Source organism: Neofelis nebulosa, chromosome 1, assembly GCF_028018385.1.
Source record: "Neofelis nebulosa isolate mNeoNeb1 chromosome 1, mNeoNeb1.pri, whole genome shotgun sequence".
NCBI lineage: Eukaryota > Metazoa > Chordata > Mammalia > Carnivora > Felidae > Neofelis > Neofelis nebulosa.
In genome coordinates, this window is record NC_080782.1 from 6,508,177 (window position 1) to 6,528,746 (window position 20,570).

Below are 20,570 nucleotides of genomic sequence, written 5' to 3' on the forward strand. Positions count from 1 at the left end.
ATATTTTTATATATTTATATAAGCTCATATATGTATACATATAAATACATATATATATTTATATGATCTTATATATATATTTTTTTTTTATTAGTTCTTTTATCTCAAGAATGCTGACAAATACAAGGTATTATTATTAATTTTGTACCAATCAACAACGTGGCTGTGCTTACTGACACATTCACTAATGCCTAATGTGGGCTTATTTTTTAAAGTTTGCCCTCTCCAATAGATGTATAACACAGAATTCCCTGGATTTTTGCCAGGCTTCCTCTTGGAAAGTTGTCTGCAGCCCTAAAAAACAGCATGATATTCCATGAAAAAAGTTGAAGCTGTTTCAAATAAAAAGCTGCCTGCAATAATATTTCTTTCTCCGGATAACGTCAAAGGTGGTTTATGTTCTTAAAATTCTGCTCAAAACTTTAAGTCTGTGTATTTTTTTTTTCTATCCAGAGACAAAATCCAATTCTATAGAAGAATATAATATGTATTTTTTTTTCCTTGTGCAGAATATTTTATGCTGTGGGCAAAACTTTGATTGCTTTAACCTTTATTCTAAATTACATTAAGAAAGAGTGGTCAATTACTTCCATGCCCCAACAAAAAGTGCTATTTTGGGAAGACGGCTTCCTTAGAGTAACCTGTGGGAATTCACAGACATTCTGTGACAATAAGGATCATGAAGTCAAGGGCCCGAGTTTTTTTTGTTTTTTGTTTTTTGCTTTTTGTTTTTTTTTTTTTTTGTTTTTTTTTTTTGTTTTTTTTACCCCACTTTGTGTTTCCTTCTGTGATAAAATAGTTACTGAAGTTCTTGTCTTACTGTTTTAAGTTGGACTTCTTGGACTATTTTCATTTTGTATATTGTCCTGGTTTTGAAAAATCACACTTTAGAGAAGGTTGTTGGTTGGAATCCTAAGATTTAACACTTAATTATTGAAAATATGTTTTAGAACTAAATATGTATTTAGAGGTAGGTTTTGCCACTAGAAGAAGGATACGTTTCTCCTTTCCTGTGTGTGTGTGTGTGTGTGTGTGTGTTATAAACAAAACAGTAATATTCATTCTTATTTGAAAATATCTAGTTATACTTTATCAACTTGAATGGCAGAGAAAATGGTGATATCAATTTTAAAAAACTTGGGGCACCTGGGTGGCTCAGTCGGTTGAGCATGTGACTCTTGGTTTCAGCTCAGGTCATGATCTCATGGTGCATGAGATCCAGCCCCACGTCGGGCTCTGTGCTGATGGCACACAGCCTGCTTGGGATTCTCTCTCTCCCTCTCTCTGCCCTTTCCCTGCTCGTGCTGTCTCTCAAAATGAATAAATAAATGTTTAAATTTAAAAAACAACAACAACAATTTTTCACTGCATCCTTGGGAATTTTATGGTCCTCTTAACTATTAGATTCTCTAAGTGCAAACTGACTTTTATTGGGTTAGTTCTACATGGCTGGTAATTCATGGGTGGATCCCAGGGTTGTTGCTAAACGTTTTGCAAACACAGCACAGCCTCCAGAGCTGAGAATTGCCTGACCCAAATGTCAACAGTGCCCTTGGTGAGGAAACACAGTCATTATAAAATAATGCTGAAGACGCTGACTGTACCTTTCATTTACAAAGGCCCAGATTTTTTGGAAAATAGGGCCTTTGGGCTGTATGACAAAACTAACACGTATTGAATCTGTGTTTGGGCGTTCTAAGAATAAACGTGATACACAAAAGACACATTGGTTAAACCGGCCCAAGGGAAACAAGTTTAAAAAACGCATGATTCAGGGGTTCCTGGGTGGCTCAGTTTGTTAAGCGTCCAACTCTTGGTCTCAGTTCAGGTCTTTATCTCAGGGTCATGAGTTCAGGCCTCGCTCTGGGCTCTGTGCTGGGCATGGACCCTGCTTAAAAACAAAAAAACAAACACCCCCAGAAAAACAGCACGATGCAACACAGATGAGAATATTGCCCACCTAGAAAACGCCTCGAGTGATATTGAAGAGGTGCAGAGGTCAGAACATAGCTGTCCCACAGGTAGATGTGCATCACTACAGGAATTAATGCAGTCGCGGTGATTAAACACCATCTCACTTTTATCAAGCTGTGTGTTTTCTTATTGTTAAGAGTTCTTTGTATATTGTGGGCAACAGTCTGTTATCAGACGTGTCTTCTGCAAATAGTGTCTCTCGTTGTGTGTCTTACCTTTTCATTTTGTTGACAGTGTCTCTCACAGAGCGGAAAGTTTTATTTCTTTAAAAACATTTTTTTAACTTTATTTATTTGGGGCACCCGGGTGGCTCCGTCGGTTAAGCATCCGACTTCGGCTCAGGTCATGATCTCATGGTTCGTGAGTTCAAGCCCTGCATCAGGCTCTCTGCCATCAGCACAGACCCCACTTCAGATACTCAGTCCCTCTCTCCCTCCCCCTCCCCTGCTTGTACTCTCTCTCTCAAAACTAAATAAACATTAAAAAAAACCACACACATATTTCAAATGTTTATGCACAAACTCCATCTTTCTCTTCATGTTTCCAGTCATTACATTTGGTTACATAATTTGCTAAACATTTCCATCCTTTTGGATACTGTAGGTATCTTCATTTATTTCATGTCCTAGACGAAATAATATGTACTTTCATGCAAAGGGTCATTTGATTCAATTGAGTCATTTTCTTAGGAAAAATTCCCAAAGTCAGTTTAAGTGTTAAGCTTCGTTATGGCTCTTATGATCTATGGTCACACATCTTTATTAAGGTTATATGTCCACACCCCCCTTCATGGACCAGGACTATCTACCATACTGTGTCTGGATGAAATGCCAATGTCTACACCCAAGGGGGAAAGCAAATTAGCCCATCTGCATGGGAAAGAACTTGGGCACCAGTTAAATCAACCAGTGTAAACACAATAAAAATTTTTATTTTAAAGCAAGCTTCACTGCCAGTCGGAATGCAAACTGGGGCAGCCACTATGGAAAACAGTATGAAGGTTCATCAAAAAATTAAAAATAGAGCTACCCTACCAACCAACAATGACACTACTAGGTGTTTATCCAAAGGATACAGGTGTGCTGTTTCAAAGGGGCACATGCTCCCCCATGTTTATAGCAGCACTATCAACAGTAGCCAAATTATGGAGAGAGCCCAGATGTCCATCGACTGATGAATGGATAAAGAAGATGTGGTTTATATATGCAATGGAATATTACTTGGTGATCAAAAAGAATGAAATCTTGCCATTTGCAGTGTGGCTGGAACTGGAGGGTATTATGCTACGTGAAATAAATCAGTCAGAGAAAGACAAATATATAATTTCACTCATATGTGGAATTTAAGATACAAAACAGATGAACATAAGGTGAGGGAAGCAAAAATTATATAAAAACAGGGAGAGGGACAAACCATAGGAGGCGCTTAAATACAGAGAACAAACTGAGGGTTGTTAGAGGGGAGGTGGGTGGGGGGGATGGGCTAGATGAGGGATGGGCATTAAGGAGGGCACTTGTTGGGATGAACACTGGGTGTTATACGTAAGTGATGAATCACTAAATTCTATTCCTTAAATCATTATTACACTATATGTTAGCTAACTTGGGTTTAAATGAAAAAAAAATAATAATTTTTTTAAAAAATTTAAAAAAGAAAAATAAAAAAAACTTATCCCCTAAATATATTCTATCCTTATCTATTTACTTCATCTTTTGTTTATATTCCTCCTTGAACTTCTTTGTACTTAAATATTAAAAAAAAAATTTTTTTGGCGTCATGTAGAAATTGATTTTCTGTTTTAATGTTACTTTCTCACTAATGTAATTTTATCTTAACTATACTTAAAGATTTCGTATATTAAAAAAAAAATAAAGCAAGCTTAAATGTCAAAGACATCCAAGGGAAAAAAAAAATTGAAAAAAACTCTTCAATTTTGTTTCGTTGAGACGGTGATGATACACTTTCCCCCTGTGAACCTATTGAATAAAAGTGATTATTATTACCACCGAGTTGTACTGTTCCCTCTACGGTGATTGCCATGGGAACAGAACCAGAGCACTGGATCTGGAAGTTGCAGACATGTCGAAGGAGTAATGCTTGCGAACTTCACAGTGCTTCCCAAATACTGTGCAAAAGACACATTTCCAATTAGTGAAGAGCGATGTTGCTGACATTGTTTTACCAGAACTAATATCCAAAGCCTCAAGACCGTAGATCAACACTATGGCAGAGGAACATATCCCAAGTTATTCACAAGTGATTAAGTTTGCACATCCAGTTGGAGAATTTGTGTTCTTCAGTTTCCTCTTCTGTAACTGGAACAGTAATACCCAACCCACAGAGCTGTTATGAGGCTTAAATATTTATGAATTAAATGAGAACAAAGTTTTTTTTAAAGATGGGATGCATATGGCTATTCTGATTTATGCCCCAACATAACTGAAAATTGCTACGTATTATGCCGCTTCAGGCATGTTTGTAAATATTTTATACAAAAAGTGCTAAATGGGCCAATGTGAAAATCGTAAATGTGCAAAAAGGTTCATTGTCTGACAAAGCATGTGAGATGTCACGATGTTTTCCATTAAGTGGTGCAAAGCAATTCAGTTACATATCTGAATCTATCAATTTGCCTAACTCATGTTTCTTGTTTGACCATTGGTATGTCTGAGGCCCCATCGCACCTGTTGAAGACACAAAGAAGAATACAAAAGAACTTGCTGCCTAGTGACGGAGTAAGAACACATTCACGAATATTCCTACATGGTACAGCATGGCAAGGGCTAAGTGTGAAGTGAGAAGCCCAGCCTGTAGCTGCTGCAGGAGGTGAGGGGAGCTCAGAGGAGAGAGTATAGGAAAGGGTCCCAGGAAAATGGAAGGTCTCAGCTGGCTTTTGAATGAAGGTGATAGGTTAGCTGTGTGAAGGACCTCTCCAGTACATGGAGGTATAAAGAGGTATGATATGGGGAAAATGTTGGGGTAGAGGATCTCAAGAAGAAAAACATTGGGGTGCCTGGGTGGATCAGTCATTTAACCGTCTGGATCTTGATATCCGCTCGGGTCATGATATCGTGGTTGTGAGATGATGCCCCAAGTTGGGCTCCATGCTGAGCATAGAGCCTGCCTGGCATTCTCTCTCTCTCTCTCTCTCTCTCTCTCTCTCTCTCTCTCTCTCTCTGTCAAAATAAATAAGTTAACATTTTTAAAAAGAAGATAAACATTGCCTGTAGTGTATATGATGTATTGGGCTTGCCACAACAAAAGGCAGTGAAGACATTAGAATATTAATGAATGACTCTAATGCATGATAAATGGTTTAACTATAATTACAAGTAGGCAATTTTATTTTATTTTATTTATTTTTTCAAACCGTTAAAGAATTAATAATTTACTTAAAATATTTAATTTTGAACAGTAATCTAGGTGTTCCAGTCTTTGCAACAACAAGTAAAACAAGTAGGCAATTTTAAGTAAGGGCATATAACCAACCAACAAACATATATTAACTCAAGAATACCTGTATATCTTGCTAAACATACCCAGTAATTCATATTACATGCTGTTATGTGTAAACCATGTTAATAAATAATATTTTAAGCAATGACTTGCTTTTAACACACTAAAAATTGCTAATTATTTATCTATTATATACTTAGTCTAAAATTCATTGAATAGTGTTTGAATCATTGAATTGTTGAATCATTATATTGTACACCCTGAAAACTAATATAATACTCTATGCTGATTACATTTGAATTTAAAAATAAATTAAAATAATAAAATGCAAATGATAGTTTTTCACTTTCTAATTTGCTTTTAATTATAAATTTTATTAGCTTGTATGTAATACCAGTAATGTTAACCAAATAATTTTTAGTTAAAATATTAATAGGTGGTTATAACACTCCAGTTTTCCTGAAAGATATGTTTTCAAAATGACTGAGTCTGATGTAAAGTTTACCATGATGTCTTTTGGGGAAAAAATGGTAAGATACAAGCAGCCGAAAGAAGAGAGGGCACTTGAAACAACCAATCCAAGAACACTTCCTGAAATCTAGTAATTATAATTAATTGACGCTCTTGTTTTTGTTATGATGCAGTTACCATCCACGGCATTCACCCGTCCCCATACTCCAGAAGCCAGAGCTTATGAGGGTTCCCCTAAGGGTTTCAATCATCTGAGTCATAATCATGGTCATCGTGTGAAATTTCCTGTACCGTAAACACAAAATCTTTCTGGAGAGGCCAGAACTTATTAAATTAATTATTGATCATGGACCTCAGCTCCCTGGTGGGCAGTTACTGATTTACAAGTAAATCTGTAACTGATCTCTGAGTAAATACTGATCTCTGAAGTATAGAAATCATATGATGGAACCCTGTTTGATGGAGATAAGAATATATGAATGAACTCCTTTGCTGGTTGTGGCAATTATTCACAGAGTATACATATGGAAACATATCCAGTTGTACACATTAAATATATATGATTTTATTTGTCAGTGATACATCAATAAAGATGAGGAAAAGAGAAAAGTATTTGCAAAAGACAGCTGACAGAGGACTTTTATCTAAAATGTATGAAGAACTCTTACATCTCAACAATGAGAAAACAAACAATCCTATGTTTAAAAATGGGGAAAAAACCTGAATGAAAGACACTTCGCCCAAGGAGACGAACAGATGGCAAAGAAGCGTATTACATGATCGATCACATGTCATTAGGGAATTGCAAATTATAATAAGGAGCTACTACTACAGATTTATTAGAATGGTCAAAATCCAAAACACTAACAGCACCAAATTCTGGCAAGGACGTAGTGCCACAGGAACGCTCATTCATTGTGCTTGGGAATACAAAATGGTACAGTCACGTTGCAATGTCTTTCGTGGTTTGGCGATTTCTTACAAGCCTAAACATCCTCGTACCTGTGATCCAGCGATCACATTCCTTAGTATTTCCCCAAACGAACTGCAAATGTATGCCCACACAAAAACCTGCCCACAAATGTTTAAACAGATTTATTCTTAATTTCCACACCTAGGAAGCAAACAAGATGTCCTTTAGTAGGTGAACAGATAAATTGTGGTATGCCCACACAATGGAATGTTATCCAGCACAAAAGGAAATGAGCCACCAAGCCATGAAAAGACATAAAGGAAACTTAAATGCATATGACTCGGTGAAAGAAAGCACTCTGAGAAGGCTGCTTACGGAGGCTTCCAACTATATGACATCCTTGAAAATGCAAAACTGTATTGTCATTTGCAGCATGGATGGACCTAGAAGGAATAATGTTAAACGAAATATCAGTCAGAGAAAGACAACTACCATATGATTTCACTTAAAGGGGGAATTTAAGAAACAAAACAAATAAACAAAGGAGAAAAAGAGACCAAAAACCAGACTCTTCAATACAAAGAACAAAATGGTGGTTGCCAGAGGGGAGGTGGGGGGGAGGGGCAAAATACATAAAGGGGGATTAAGAGCACACTTATCTCAATGAGCTCCAGGAAATGTATAGAATGATTAAATCATTATATTGTATACCGGAAGCTAGTATAACACTGTATGTTATATTATTGTTATACTGTTATATATTGTTATATATTACATATATATGTTATTATACATTGTTATATATATTGTATTCAACTATACTTGAATAATAAAATTAATTAAAAAGCATAGAAAAGGTAAAACTATAGAGACATTAAAAAGGTTAGTGGATGGATGCCTGGGTGGCTCAGTCGGTTATGCATCTGGACTCTTTATTTGGTCTTTATTGATCATGATCTCACAGTTTGTGAGTTCAAGCCCCGCATCAGGCTCTGTGCTGACATCACAGAGCCTGCTTGGGATTCTCTCTCTCTCTCTCTCTCTCTCTGCCCCTTCCCCTGCTTGTGCATGTGCTTTCTCTCCTCTCTCTCTCTCTCTCTCTCAAATACATAAACATTACAAAAAAATTTAACAAAAGATTAGTGGTTGCCAGGCATGAGGGGAGGGCTAGATGAACAGGCAGAGCACAGAGGAGTTTCAGGGCAGGGAAATGATTCTGTGTAATAACATAAATAGTACAGGCCATTATATAGTTGTCCAAACCCACAGAATGTAGAACACCAAGAGGGACCCCTAATGTATACTGTGAACTTTGAATGACGTGTCATTGTAGGTCCATGGGTTATAACAAATGTACCACTTCTGGGTTGGGGGGGGGGCATTGAGAGTGAGAGAGGTTGTGCTTTTGTATGGGAAAAAGCCATCCGGGGACTCTCTGTACTCAGCTTCACTGCTCTAGACAAATAAAATCTACTTTTTTTAGAAGAGTAAATTGCACAAGTTTATAAATTATAAGTTCAGCCCCAAGTCTAGATCTGTCCTTGATTATTATAGGACAAACACGAACATAATGATTGTTTCGTAATTTACTAGGTGGGCTAATGCATTGCGATATTCTACTCCTATTGCATTTTAAGTGACTCCTTAAGCACATAGCCTAACTCCCAGGACTTTGGGTAGTTACTCATGTTCCTTCTAACACAAGCCCTTCTCACTCAGTGTCCCTGTAATAATGTAGTAACATAATCATAACTAGTAGTTTAATGTATCTAATGTTGACCGTTATCCTATTTTTAAATCATTATAATGATGGCATACATATAATGCTGTCTTATTTTCCCCAATTAATGCTATGAGTATGTCTTCATAATCATCATTTAACGTCATCAAAATAATCCACTGTGTGAATGTGCCATTATTTTACTAATAATCCTCTTCTTATTGAAAACTCAAGTTGGGAAAACTCAAGTCCTTACTCAACTATAGCTTTAAAAACAAGTTGGAGACGAATGTTGGGCCAGTAGGTTGGTTTTGAGTCTACTCCAGAATCTGACGTTAATGTAAATACATTTTAAGGTAAAGCGAACTCTCAGTTAGTGCCAAGTCCCTTTAGCCCAAGTCCTCAATAGATATTGAGGAGCTTTTGTTTATGCTGTAATTTCACCTTAAACTTTCTGCCCCACGAAAGCAGGGTCAGATCTGCCTCCTCCATCACCAGACATCCAGGACCAGGCTCACTGAGTAGCACATAGCAAGTTCAGTAAATATGTGATGAGTGAATTAACGAAAGGAAGGCCACAGTCTTTAGAGGCTGAATCAGAGCCAATGCAAACAAAAGCTCGACATGGAAGTTTGGAAAACATGAAATTCATTTTGAAGGCAGAAGGTGTGTTTTGTAACATGGTGCATGCCAAAATACCCTTCTGGATCTTTACGTGCTTCACACTGAATGACTAATGATGTGTTGCTGGGGTGATGAAGGACCTTGCAAGGGATCCCGCAATTTCTCTCGAAACACGGAAACATCGTGTGCTTCTCCCATCAGGCAGATGCTGTCTTCAGAGAATATTTAATTAATAAAAGTGCCAACCTCTTCACTCCACCTCTTGAAACTTCGCCCTTTCAAGCAATAATTGCTCTGCAGTTACCTAATTTCCATACTAATTTTCTTAACGAGGTATTAATTTTGTGGTCTAAATGACACTACCAGAGGCTGATGGGATTAATGGTGTCCTAATGCCAGCCTACACAAATGCAGAGGTAGTCATTTGTTTAATGGTACTATCGCCCCCCCCCCAAACCAGATTTATAAAGGAAGATGTCAATTTCATGGCTACTCCATTTTTGTACAGATTAAGGTTCTTCCCATTTCCTACTTTTCTTGTCTCCCCAGCTGGTTAATAAAATGAAAATAAAAACAGTGCCTAAGGTCCAAAGGTTTCCAGTTGGTTTGCTACTGTCTGAGATTGCCGCACTTTTTAATACCGGAGGGAGTTTCAGGCTCTCCTAGGGATTTGGATGTTCTTTCCGGGTACTCAGTAAAATAACAGTGAAGGGAAGAATCGGGGCGAGGGGCGTCATTTGTTCATTCCACAAGTATTCATTGTACCCATCTTGCATGGGGAACCAAGCTGGAGGCTGAAGGGAACCTGGGAAAAAACAAGCCTGAGCCTTGGGAAGTTCATGTTCCCCTGAGCTGAAGGCAGCTCAGGACAGGAAGTGACAGGAAGAACTCAGAATTCTAGTCTGTGCTTTACAACGGACTCAGAGGCCTTAAAATTCCCCTCACCTTGGCCATGATTTAGACTGGCTTCTTCCTGACCTATGCCCCTGACCTCCCTTTGCTTAAAGCATTTACTTAGAAAACGTTCAATTTGGGGCAGCCTGGCTGGTTCAGGTTAAGCGTCAGACTTTGGCTCAAGTCATGATCTCATGGCTCGTGGGTTCGAGCCCCGCGTCGGGCTCTGTGCTGACTGCTCAGAGCCTGGAGCCTGCTCTGGATTCTGTGTCTCCCTCTCTGCCCCTCCCCCGCTCATGCTGTCTTTGTCTCTCTCTCTCTCTCAAAAACAAATAAACATTCAAACAATTTTTTTAATAAAAAAAAAGAAAACTTTCAATGTTTTGAAAAATGGAAATAATTTCTCTGCCCCTTTGAGATATAAACCTTTTTAAAGTTTTTGTCACTTTTACAACACAGGATTGTCTTTCTCAAAAGCCTGGGAGACATCCCTTTGAAATGTAATCTTCAAGGAAGTTAGGGTCCTTATCTCCCAGACTCTGTGGGAGGGTGGGAACCTACTTTAGATGGGTACCTACCTACCAGCAAATACAGATATCTTCATCAACAGAGAACAGCATTGCAAAGTCAGGAATGACTCAAAGTGTCAGACACATTCCATTGATCAACAAACCCATAAAGTCTTCTGGTACTTTTCTACTAGTTCACACCAGCAGTTAAAAAACTTTATCACCTTTGTTCAGCAGAATTGAGTCCACTTTCAGTTCCTGACTCTTTCTCCTTTTGCAATAGCCTTAAATAAAGTCTACTTGCCTGTTTAACATTGTGTGGTGTGATTTTCTCTTTGACCCAACTGACGATGATTCCTTGGACAAGTTGCTCATGCTCTCTGATTCAGATTCCACAACAATAAGAGATTGACCCTAAAATCTGACCTGTTTATCTCATTTTATAAATTAAGGTGAGAAAACAGAAGAATAAATATATATGTAAGTATCTGAAAAATATAAGGCACTATGCTGTTCAGGAGTTATTAGTGTGTATAATTCAATAGTTAATAACCAAATTAACAAATGTAATAGCTCATTTTATAAATCAGCATGTAATATAATTAAAGACATATTTATCCACTGAAATATAAGCTAATTAATACACATCTAAAATGATTTAAAAACTATAAGATCCTCCCACTCCCATGACCTCACGGTTTCCCTTTTTTAAAACTGAAGAGAGGCAACGAGCTGTCTGTTGGAAGACTTCAATAATTTCTTAGGGAGAAAACAGCATCCTATCTTACAGACATAAACATTCAAGTTCTGGGATCCTGATTTTCTTCCTGATGAAGGGAGAAGGGCTCTCTACCAGAGCTTGTTTTCCATCCATGGAGCAACTCATGATACTCTTAGATTCACACCACGGCTATTCTTGACCACTTGATCTTGTGTCTTCTTGGCCACTTGATCTTGTGTCTTCTTTTTGAGACTGGCTAGTTTCCCTCTTTTCCTCTGACACACACCTGTGACCACATGCCTGAACCTTGGTGAGGGAGTTGTGTACAGGTTCAGTCAACCTGTTCTGGGGCTGCAAAACCAAGTCATTAAGAAACTGCCATTGGTTCCAGAGCTTATACAGCGCCTTATACCATGTTATTCAAAGTTCACAGTGTGAGGTGGGAAACAAGATGACATAGAGGCTGAGGGAATGCAGCACGTAATGAGCATGTAACCAAACTCACAGGAAGTAGTGGGTGAGTAAGGCTAGTTAGTAAAGGACAGAGTTACACATTCTACAGGCTCGTCTGACCACATAGCCAACAGCTGTAAATGTCATTTAAAAAAATACTCACTTGTGGGGTGGCTTGGTTGGTTAAGCGTCCGACTCTTGATTTTTGGCTCAGGTCAAGATCTCAGGGTGTGTGAGGTTGAGCCCCACGTGGGGCTCAGCACTGACAACGTGGAGACTGACTGGGATTTTCTCTCTCCCTCTCTCTCTGCAGATCCCTGTAAACAAATAAATGAACATTAAAAAATTAAAATGCTCAATCCAAAATAAGACAGACAAAAAGAAAACAGGGAGCAAAAACTAGGTGTAACAAATAGAAAACAAAGTGTAATACAATGGGTTAAAGACAACTGGGTCAGTAATCAGATTACAAGGAATGGTGTAAATACATCGATTAAAAAGGCACAAATTGCTAGGTTGGATTCAAAAAAGCAAGACCCAAATATAAGCTGTTTATAAAAAACAAAAAACCAAACAAACAAAAACCCCTTTGCACTTTCAACATAAAGGCACAACTATGTTAAACAAAATGATGGAAAAAGATAAAACAAGCTAACATTAATCCAAAAATTGATGAAGTGGTTTAATTAATACCAAAGTGCAATTCAAGGCAAGAAATCCATTTACCATGGATTGAGAGAATGTTCCATTAATAAGACATAGTAACACTAAACATGTGTGCAACTGGTAACAGAACTTCAGAATTCATGAGCAAAGACTTACAGAACTACAGAGACAGACACATTTACAACTATAGTTGGATATTTTCACACTGCCCTCTCAACAACTAATAGAACACTGTTCTAGAAATACATTACAAAATATCAATAAGAACATTGCTAGACTTGAAAAGTGGTGTCCCCCATGTTTACCTGACTGTGTTATAAAGTCCTCAGTCCTACAACTGCTGAATCACATTCTTGTCACATACATATGAAATCTTTCCCAGGATAGACTAGAATCTAGGTGAAAGAAGGAAAGAAAGAGAGAAAGAAAGAAAGAAGGAGAGAAAGAAAGAAAGAGAAAGAAAGAAAGAACAAAGGAAGAAAAGTAATATCAATAAATAAAACATTTCAAAATACACAAAGTGTGCTCTGAGTACAGGGAATTAAATACGAAATCGATCACAGAAATGTGGAAAATCACCAACTGTATGGAAACCAACATGCTTCTCAGTAAAGCACTGATGGTTTCGTTGTTGGCGAAGATGAATGGCAATCAGAATTCTCATGCCCTCCCAATGGGACGTTTTGAACGTCAAGCAGTTGCTTGACGACTTGGGAAGTCGCTTCCCAAGGGAAAACAGTATGGCAGTTTGTGAACATTCAAAGATATTTGTACCACGTGACACAGATGCTACACATCTAGGCACTTACCCCAAATAAATGAAAACCTACGTTCACAGAAAAAACTTCCACGCAAACGTTCACAGCGGGTGTACTGGTCACGGGGCAAAAATGTGAACAACCCACAAGTCTACCAGCAGGTGAATGGGTAGATTATGGTAGATCCATACAATCCGATGTCATTCAGCAGACAAAAGAATGGACCATTAGCAATGCAAACAATATAGATGGATATCAAAATAAGTTTTGAGTAAAAGAAGTCAAAAAAGAGAGTCGCAAATTGTGTGATTCCATTTACATAAAATGCAAACTGAAATGTCAGAAAGCTGAATGGTGGTTGCCTGGGCCCAGAGGCGAAGGGATGAGTAATGGTAGAAAAAGCTGGAAGAAATAATTATCATTGAGGATTTCAAACAAGAAAATTTGTAGGCCAATAAACATGTTCAGTGTTATGATTGGTATTGGTGGTTTCATAGTATGTGACTGTATCTAAACATATCAAGTGGTCCAAGTTAAATATATGTAATTTATTGCAATGGCTGTTATAACCTGGTAAAACTATTTAAAAAACAACAACAAGAAATACTAAAACAAACAAACAAACAAACAAAAACAAAACAAAACAAAACAAAAAACTACAGTGTTTAGGGATACACAGTTACTTAACAAACCTATAATGAAAAGTAAAGAAGTAAGGATATTCGATTCATAATCATTCACTAAGTTACATGCCTGTTTTTTTATTTTTTAAATGTTTTGATTTATATTTGAGAGAGAGAGAGACATAAAGTGCACAATCAGGGGAGGGACAGAGAGAGGGAGACACAGAATCCGACGCAGGGCTAGATCTCAAGGAGAGTGAGATCATGACCTAAGCAGAAGTCAGATGCTTGACCTACTGAGCCACCCAGGCGCCCCCTAACATGATTTTTTTAAATATAAAACCACATTACACCCAATCTCGTAATTCACAGTTTCCGCCCAAGAACACGGGGTGAAGAGGCAAAAACGTGAATATAAAAAATTCATGATTATTAAACATAGAACATAATACATTATTAAAACGGGTCTCAGTGAAATGGATAAGGCTCCTCACTTATGTATCTATGAATACTCACCTATCTTTTTGTTTGTTTCAAATGTTATTCTTTAAAGACTATTTTTCTGGAGCAGTCTTTGGTTCATGGCAAAACGGGACAAAAGTACAGAGATTTCCCCTATGTGTCCTGCCCCAACACGTTCACAAGCCTCCCCCATCAGTATCCTCACCAGCGCTGTGCATCTGTGATTCATGAAGTTGCACTGACATCTCAAAATCACTCTGAGTCCATGGTGTACCTTAAGATTCACTCTTGGTGTTGTGCGTTCTCTGGGTTTGAACAAACGTGTGATGACAGGTGCCCATCGGTACAGTACCACACAGAACAGCTTCACTGCCCCGAAAATCCTGTGTTCTGTTTACTCATCTCCACTCCCCAAAGCTCTGACAACCACTGATCTTTTTCCTCTCTCCGTCATTTTGTCTTTTCCAAAATGTCATATAGCTGGAATCATACAATATGTAGCCTTGTCAGAGTGGCTTATCTCACGGAGTAATATGTATTTAAGGTTCCTTCATGTTTTTTCACAGCCTGATAGCTAATTTCTTTTTAGCACTGAGTAACATTCCATTGTCTGCATGCACTACAGTTTGTTTGTCCATTCACTTCCTGAGGGACGTTTTAGTTGCTTCCAAGTTTTGGCGATTATGAATACATTAAAAATTTTTTTTTTACCTTTATTTGTGAGAGTCAGGGACACACAGAACATGAGCAGGGGAGGGGCAGAGTGAGAGGGAGGCACAGAATCTGAAACAGGCTCCAGGCTCTGAGCCGTCAGCACAAAGCCCGAAGGGGGGTTCGAACCCGTGAACCGTGAGATCATGACTTGAGCTGAAGTCAGAAGCTTAACTGACTGAACCACCCAGGCGCCCCGATTGTGAATACATTTTTATAAACATCTGTGACCAGGATTTTTGTGTGGACATAACTTTTCAACTCTGGCAACTACCAAGAAGCTCAGTGCTGGGTCGTGTGGTAAGAGCATGCTTAATTTTGAAAGAAACCGCCAAACTCTCGTAAAAACATGATTTAAAAAAAAAAATGTCATATCCAGCACAATAATCTGTACTTCTATGTTTATCATCAGTCAATAAATTAAGACATCTCTAATGGTTTTTATAAAGTATAATGCCTGTTTTTTAAGACAAAGAATATGGACAAGGGCATGAAAGTAAACAAACAAAAAATAAGTCAAGTAATATTTCTAGAAATCAGAGGAAGAGATGATTGCCCAAAGATACAGGACATTATCTCTAGAGCCACTAAAGGACTTCCCTGCATGCTTACTTGTGATAAGTGAACCCTCCTGGGCAAAAATCATCAGATTGTGGGTATAAACAATTCATCACACTGACTTTTGCTGGTGACTAATGAAGTCCCAGGAGAGCAGGACTCAGTCGGAAGGTGGGTACAAAATGCGGCGGGCCATTAGGTTACCGTGATAGCAGAGAGAGTCATTTCCACCTCGATAACCTGAACCATCAGGAAAATGATCAAAGGAACAGGCAAAGGCCACAAATAAGACTGGCTTACTGAGGCACAGCTTGTACCTCCTCACCCGAAACCGTAATCAAGTCAATTCTGAAAGGGACCGCTGGAGAAGAAATATTTGCGTGGGGCTTATCACGAAAATGGAGTATAACTTGACAGGGACGTGAAGAGATCCCCCCAAAGAATTCCAGCCACAGCAGCCACGTGTGAAACACCGAAACCAGCTCCCCCGACCTCCAGCCCACAGGAAAATGCACGCAGGTCCTACAGAAAATGAGTTACACTGTGGGAAGAGTGACCGGAAAGAAAAAAGTGTTTTTAGCAGGAAATAAAAAATAAAAAGAAAAAAGTATTGGGTATAAATGACATGATATTCTTGGAGCAGAGTGTGGTAGTAAATACACCTGCCAGGACGAGTTCTTACTGTGCTTCATGGGAACAAGGCGCCTTGTTCACGGTACCTGTGCGGCGACAATGATTAAACTCCCCACCAAAACTCGGAACGCTGATGTCTGGAGGTGGCAGCTGAGTTTCTCTAGACCAACACCGCCCAGTGGGAATACAAGCCTCACAAGTAGTTTTGAGTGGTCGAGTGGCCACTTTTAGAAAAGTAAAGAAGAAAAAAAGGTGACATTAACTTTAATTATAAACGTTATTTAACCCAACTTACGGAAAAATTAGGATTTACACGTATAGCGATTCTAAAAGGATGATAAATGACACAGTTTGCATTCCTTTCTTTCATACTGTTTGAAATCCGAGGCACGTTGTACGTACAGAACATCTCAGGTCGAACCAGCCACATTTACAGTGCCCTATAGCCTTGTGGCCAGTGGCTACATCTTTGGTCAACAGAGGGCTAGACCTTGGAGAGGTACAGAGGTGCCCTCTTGCTGCCCCAGAGAACCTGGTACTCACAACCAAACAGTGGAGTGATTCACAGCAAGGCAAGCTTCATTTGAGTGCATTTCACACATTGAAAAGTGTTTTAAAATTTCTTTGAATACAAGATTCCATCTCTAGCGTGGCTCCAACTCCAGCTCAGGTCACGATCTTACTGTTCATGAGTTTGAGCCCCGCGTCGGGCTCTATGCTGATGGCTCAGAGCCTGGAGCCTGCTTCTGATTCTGTGTCTCCCTCTCTCTCTGCCTCTCCCTCACTCACGCTCTCTCTGTCTCTCTGTTTCTCTCTACCTCTCTCTCTCTCAAAAATAGATAAACATTAAAAATTTAAAAAAAAATCTTCCCTCTCTAAAAATGTTTGGAAATCCCTGCACTAGACCTTCTATTGCAGGTAAGACAACCCAGGGCCCCAAAGGTTAACTAATGGCTCACGGTCATCCAGACAGGGAATGCGGCCCTGGACCTGAAGCCAGCTCCTAATTCATCACCTGGCATCACCTGTTGACTACGTGCCCACAAGAAAGTGACCAATGTCCTGTGAGAGAGTACGCGATCGATCATTGTCCGATTGTTTCAGAAGCTGATGCGTTGCCACAAAGCAATCACGATCATTAGAGAGGACTCCTGCTGATTTTTGTTTGTTTGCTTTGTAGAGTTTATTTTAACGAGAGGTCACAACTTTTCTTTGGTCGCTACTTTTCTTTGGCCACGTAGCTTCTGTCTCACTGGTTCTGAAATGCAGCGAGGGAAATAAAATGATCCTGACTAACCTTCCGACATGAGAGTAAGGCCTGCTTGCTTTTATTTTAGAACTTCTTTTCATTGAAATAATTATAGGTTTACAGAAAGTTGGAAAGAGGATATAGGGGGGTCTCAAGTACCCTTCATCGAGTTTCCCTCCAATGGTTACATGTTACACGATTATGGTACAAGGTAGACACCAGAACAGTGACATCGCTACAGTGTGCGTGCCTAGTTCCATATAATTATCATCCTTTGTGAAATTTTGTGTAACCGCGACCGTAGTCAAGATCCAGACTCATTTTGTCACCATGAAGATCTCCTTTGTGTCGCCTTCCTCTCTACCACCGTCCCTAACTGATGGTAACCACTAATCTAGTTTCCCTCTTTATGATGTTGCGATTTTGAGAACGTTATAGGCATGGAATCACATGGCATAGAACCTTTGGAGATTGGCTTTTTCACTGCGTGTAATGCCCTGGACATCCATCCAAGCCGTTGTCTGCCTTAGTAGTTGATTCCTTCATGTTGCTGAATGATATTCCCTGGTATGGCGGTACCATGGTGTGCTCAATCATTCACCTACGGAGGGATGTTTATTATTGCTTTTCAGCTTTGGACTATTCCCGATGAAACTGGTAAGAACAATCATGTGCATGTATTATATGGAAATAGGACTTCATTTCTTTGGGATACATGCCCAGGAGTGAAATAACCAGGCGATATGGCCAATGTAGGTTTAGTTGTGCTAGAGAGTGCCAAATTATTATCCACAGTGGCTGTATCATTTTAGATTCCCACCACCAATGTATGGGAGATCAACTTTTTTTTTTTTTAACTTTTTCTTCTTTTCATTTTTCCTCTTAACTTTTGGTATAGTTCAAGGGCACATTTATGCTTTTTGTGCACTGGATGTTGTGAGGAAATTATACCTGCGTATGAAAGACACAGCCCCCCCCCCAACAGTGGTCATTTTTGGCAAGGCATGGAGATTCATTGTAGACACCAAGACTGCTAACACAGAATGCTCGATTACCTTATTTCAAATCGTGTAGGGTCTGTGTAGGCATTATGTGTGTTTCCATTTGGTTCCTTGCTGCTGTATCCGACAGATATTTTGAGTGTTTGTCTCATTGACCCAGAGTCGCTGTAGAGCAAAGGGAAACCTCTTGCGTTTGCATTTGTTACCTTTGCAAGCATTTTCAGTGAGGTAACGATGAAATGCCCTTTGCCACTCACCGGGCAGCATGTTGCCATAGCAACACATCATTCTGGAAGTTCATCAGTTCAGCTGGTCATTATCCCCAAGGAGCAGATAGCTAACAGATTATGAAAGTTCTTGCTCTTAAGTTGTAATTGAACCAGGGAATTACTTTGGTCTTGGCGCTGGGTGCTCAGCATTAAATTTATAAAGGAGGATTCAAAGACAACAGGTTTTGGCTAGTGTATGCCTAAATAGGAAATTTTAATTAACTCAGTTTATCAGATTCAGCTACTGGCTAATTTCTCCCCCCCCCCCCCCAAAGAATATGTTAGCCAGTTGAAGCCTCTTAGTCATAAATTGTATGCGACATTCTTCTACCCCTAAGTATTATTTTAAACCATATTCCCACATCTCGCCCTGGGTTGATAAGTTCCAGGGACGGTGATCCTGGAGGACGTAGCTGGTCTTCGTCACTGTGATCTCGCTGGCATCTGCAACGGTGCCTGGCACACGGTAGGTGTTCGAGCAGAGCACAGGGTTCAGAGTGTGGACCCTGGGGCCCCACGGCCCGGGTTAGAATCCCGACTCCAACACTTACAGGCCACCTGGCCAAGAGCAGGCCAGTCACCCTCTGCGTCTCCTTCACCCTGGGGTCCAGCTCACAGGTTGGGGGCCACGCGGTGAGCTTCTCTGTGCAGAGGGCTTGAACGGTGCCTGGCACACGAGGTACATTATGTAAGAATCCGCTAGAATTATTGTCTTGCCACTTCCAGCTCATGGATTATAAGCCCTACTCAAGTGTCATCTAAACTGAACAGGCTCCTGCCTCTGTCCGTCCTCACCACACCCAAAGCTGGAGGGGATATCCTGCCTCAATCCCCGCAACGTCTACTGCCTTACAGAAAACCACACCAGGGGCGCCTGGGTGGTGCAGTCGGTTAAGCGTCCGACTTCAGCCAGGTCACGATCTCGCGGTCCGTGAGTTCGAGCCCCGCGTCAGGCTCTGGGCTGATGGCTCGGAGCCTGGAGCCTGTTTCCGATTCTGTGTCTCCCTCTCTCTCTGCCCCTCCCCCGTTCATGCTCTGTCTCTCTCTGTCCCAAAAATAAATAAAAAACGTTGAAAAAAAAATTTAAAAAAAAATAAAAAAATAAATAAAAAAAAAAGAAAACCACACCAGACCGCACACTCCTTTGAGTACGCAAAATCATGGGCTGAAACTTTCAGAGAAATTTGCCACGACATTTTCTGTGAATGGAAACCAAATTCTACTTAAAACAAGAGCACAATCGAGTCCTCTGAGTGTCGTTTCCAAGCTCTCATCCAGTTCTGTAGCTTAAATGTAACTCCAACTAGATGGAAAATTATTCTGCTAAGGAGGCATTTCAAGGTTCTGAAGGGAGATTACTTGCCTTTAGATTTATCGTATCTAAATTACAAAACAGTCACCCAGCTGGCAGTGTCGGCCGCCCTTCTCTGACAGTCACCAGGCAGGAACACAGATTCTAAATCAGCCTCGCACCCCACTGGTGAAATTTACACTACGTCTGGTCCCATTAGTGTGAGTCGGGATGGTTGAGAAAAATCTATGCTAAGCACTTTTACAGTACATTAATTTAAAAGAAAAAAGGGGAGCTGTCTACTCGGTGGAATAAGAAAATCAAAATGTCATTTTTCTGAATTGCTACGTTATACTAATTATGAACGATCCAAGCTATCTGGTAGGGTTTCCACGTACACTCTTCGGGTGTGATCTTATCCATTCCTGTGGCTTCAAAACTGTGTTGAGGTCTCTATTACTGACCCAAACCTTTCTCTTCAGTTTCAAAGAAAAATTTTCAAATGACTGTCAGACCAACCACATGCAACCGGAACTCACCATTTTCAAAACTGACCTGTGTTTCCTTCCATTGGCTCAAACATGACCATGCCCCTGAAATCTTGAATTAGTTTG

At 39.6% G+C, this 20,570-nt stretch overlaps 1 long non-coding RNA gene across 3 annotated transcripts; it reads right to left on the reverse strand.

Moving 5' to 3' along the window:
- Nucleotides 1–2,504: 2,504 nt before the first annotated feature.
- LOC131503742 (uncharacterized) lies at nucleotides 2,505–18,588 on the reverse strand. 3 transcript variants are annotated; one of them, XR_009257570.1, is made up of 6 exons: nucleotides 18,451–18,588; nucleotides 16,233–16,370; nucleotides 12,707–12,796; nucleotides 11,899–12,052; nucleotides 3,978–4,099; nucleotides 2,505–2,599 (listed from the first exon to the last, which is right to left on the reverse strand). It is a non-coding gene; the product is annotated as an uncharacterized LOC131503742 (long non-coding RNA). The 3 variants fall into 3 exon arrangements; XR_009257567.1 differs by lacking the exons at nucleotides 2,505–2,599; nucleotides 3,978–4,099 and adding an exon at nucleotides 10,765–10,995; XR_009257571.1 differs by lacking the exons at nucleotides 2,505–2,599; nucleotides 3,978–4,099 and adding an exon at nucleotides 11,415–11,633.
- Between the last annotated feature and the right edge of the window lie 1,982 nt (nucleotides 18,589–20,570).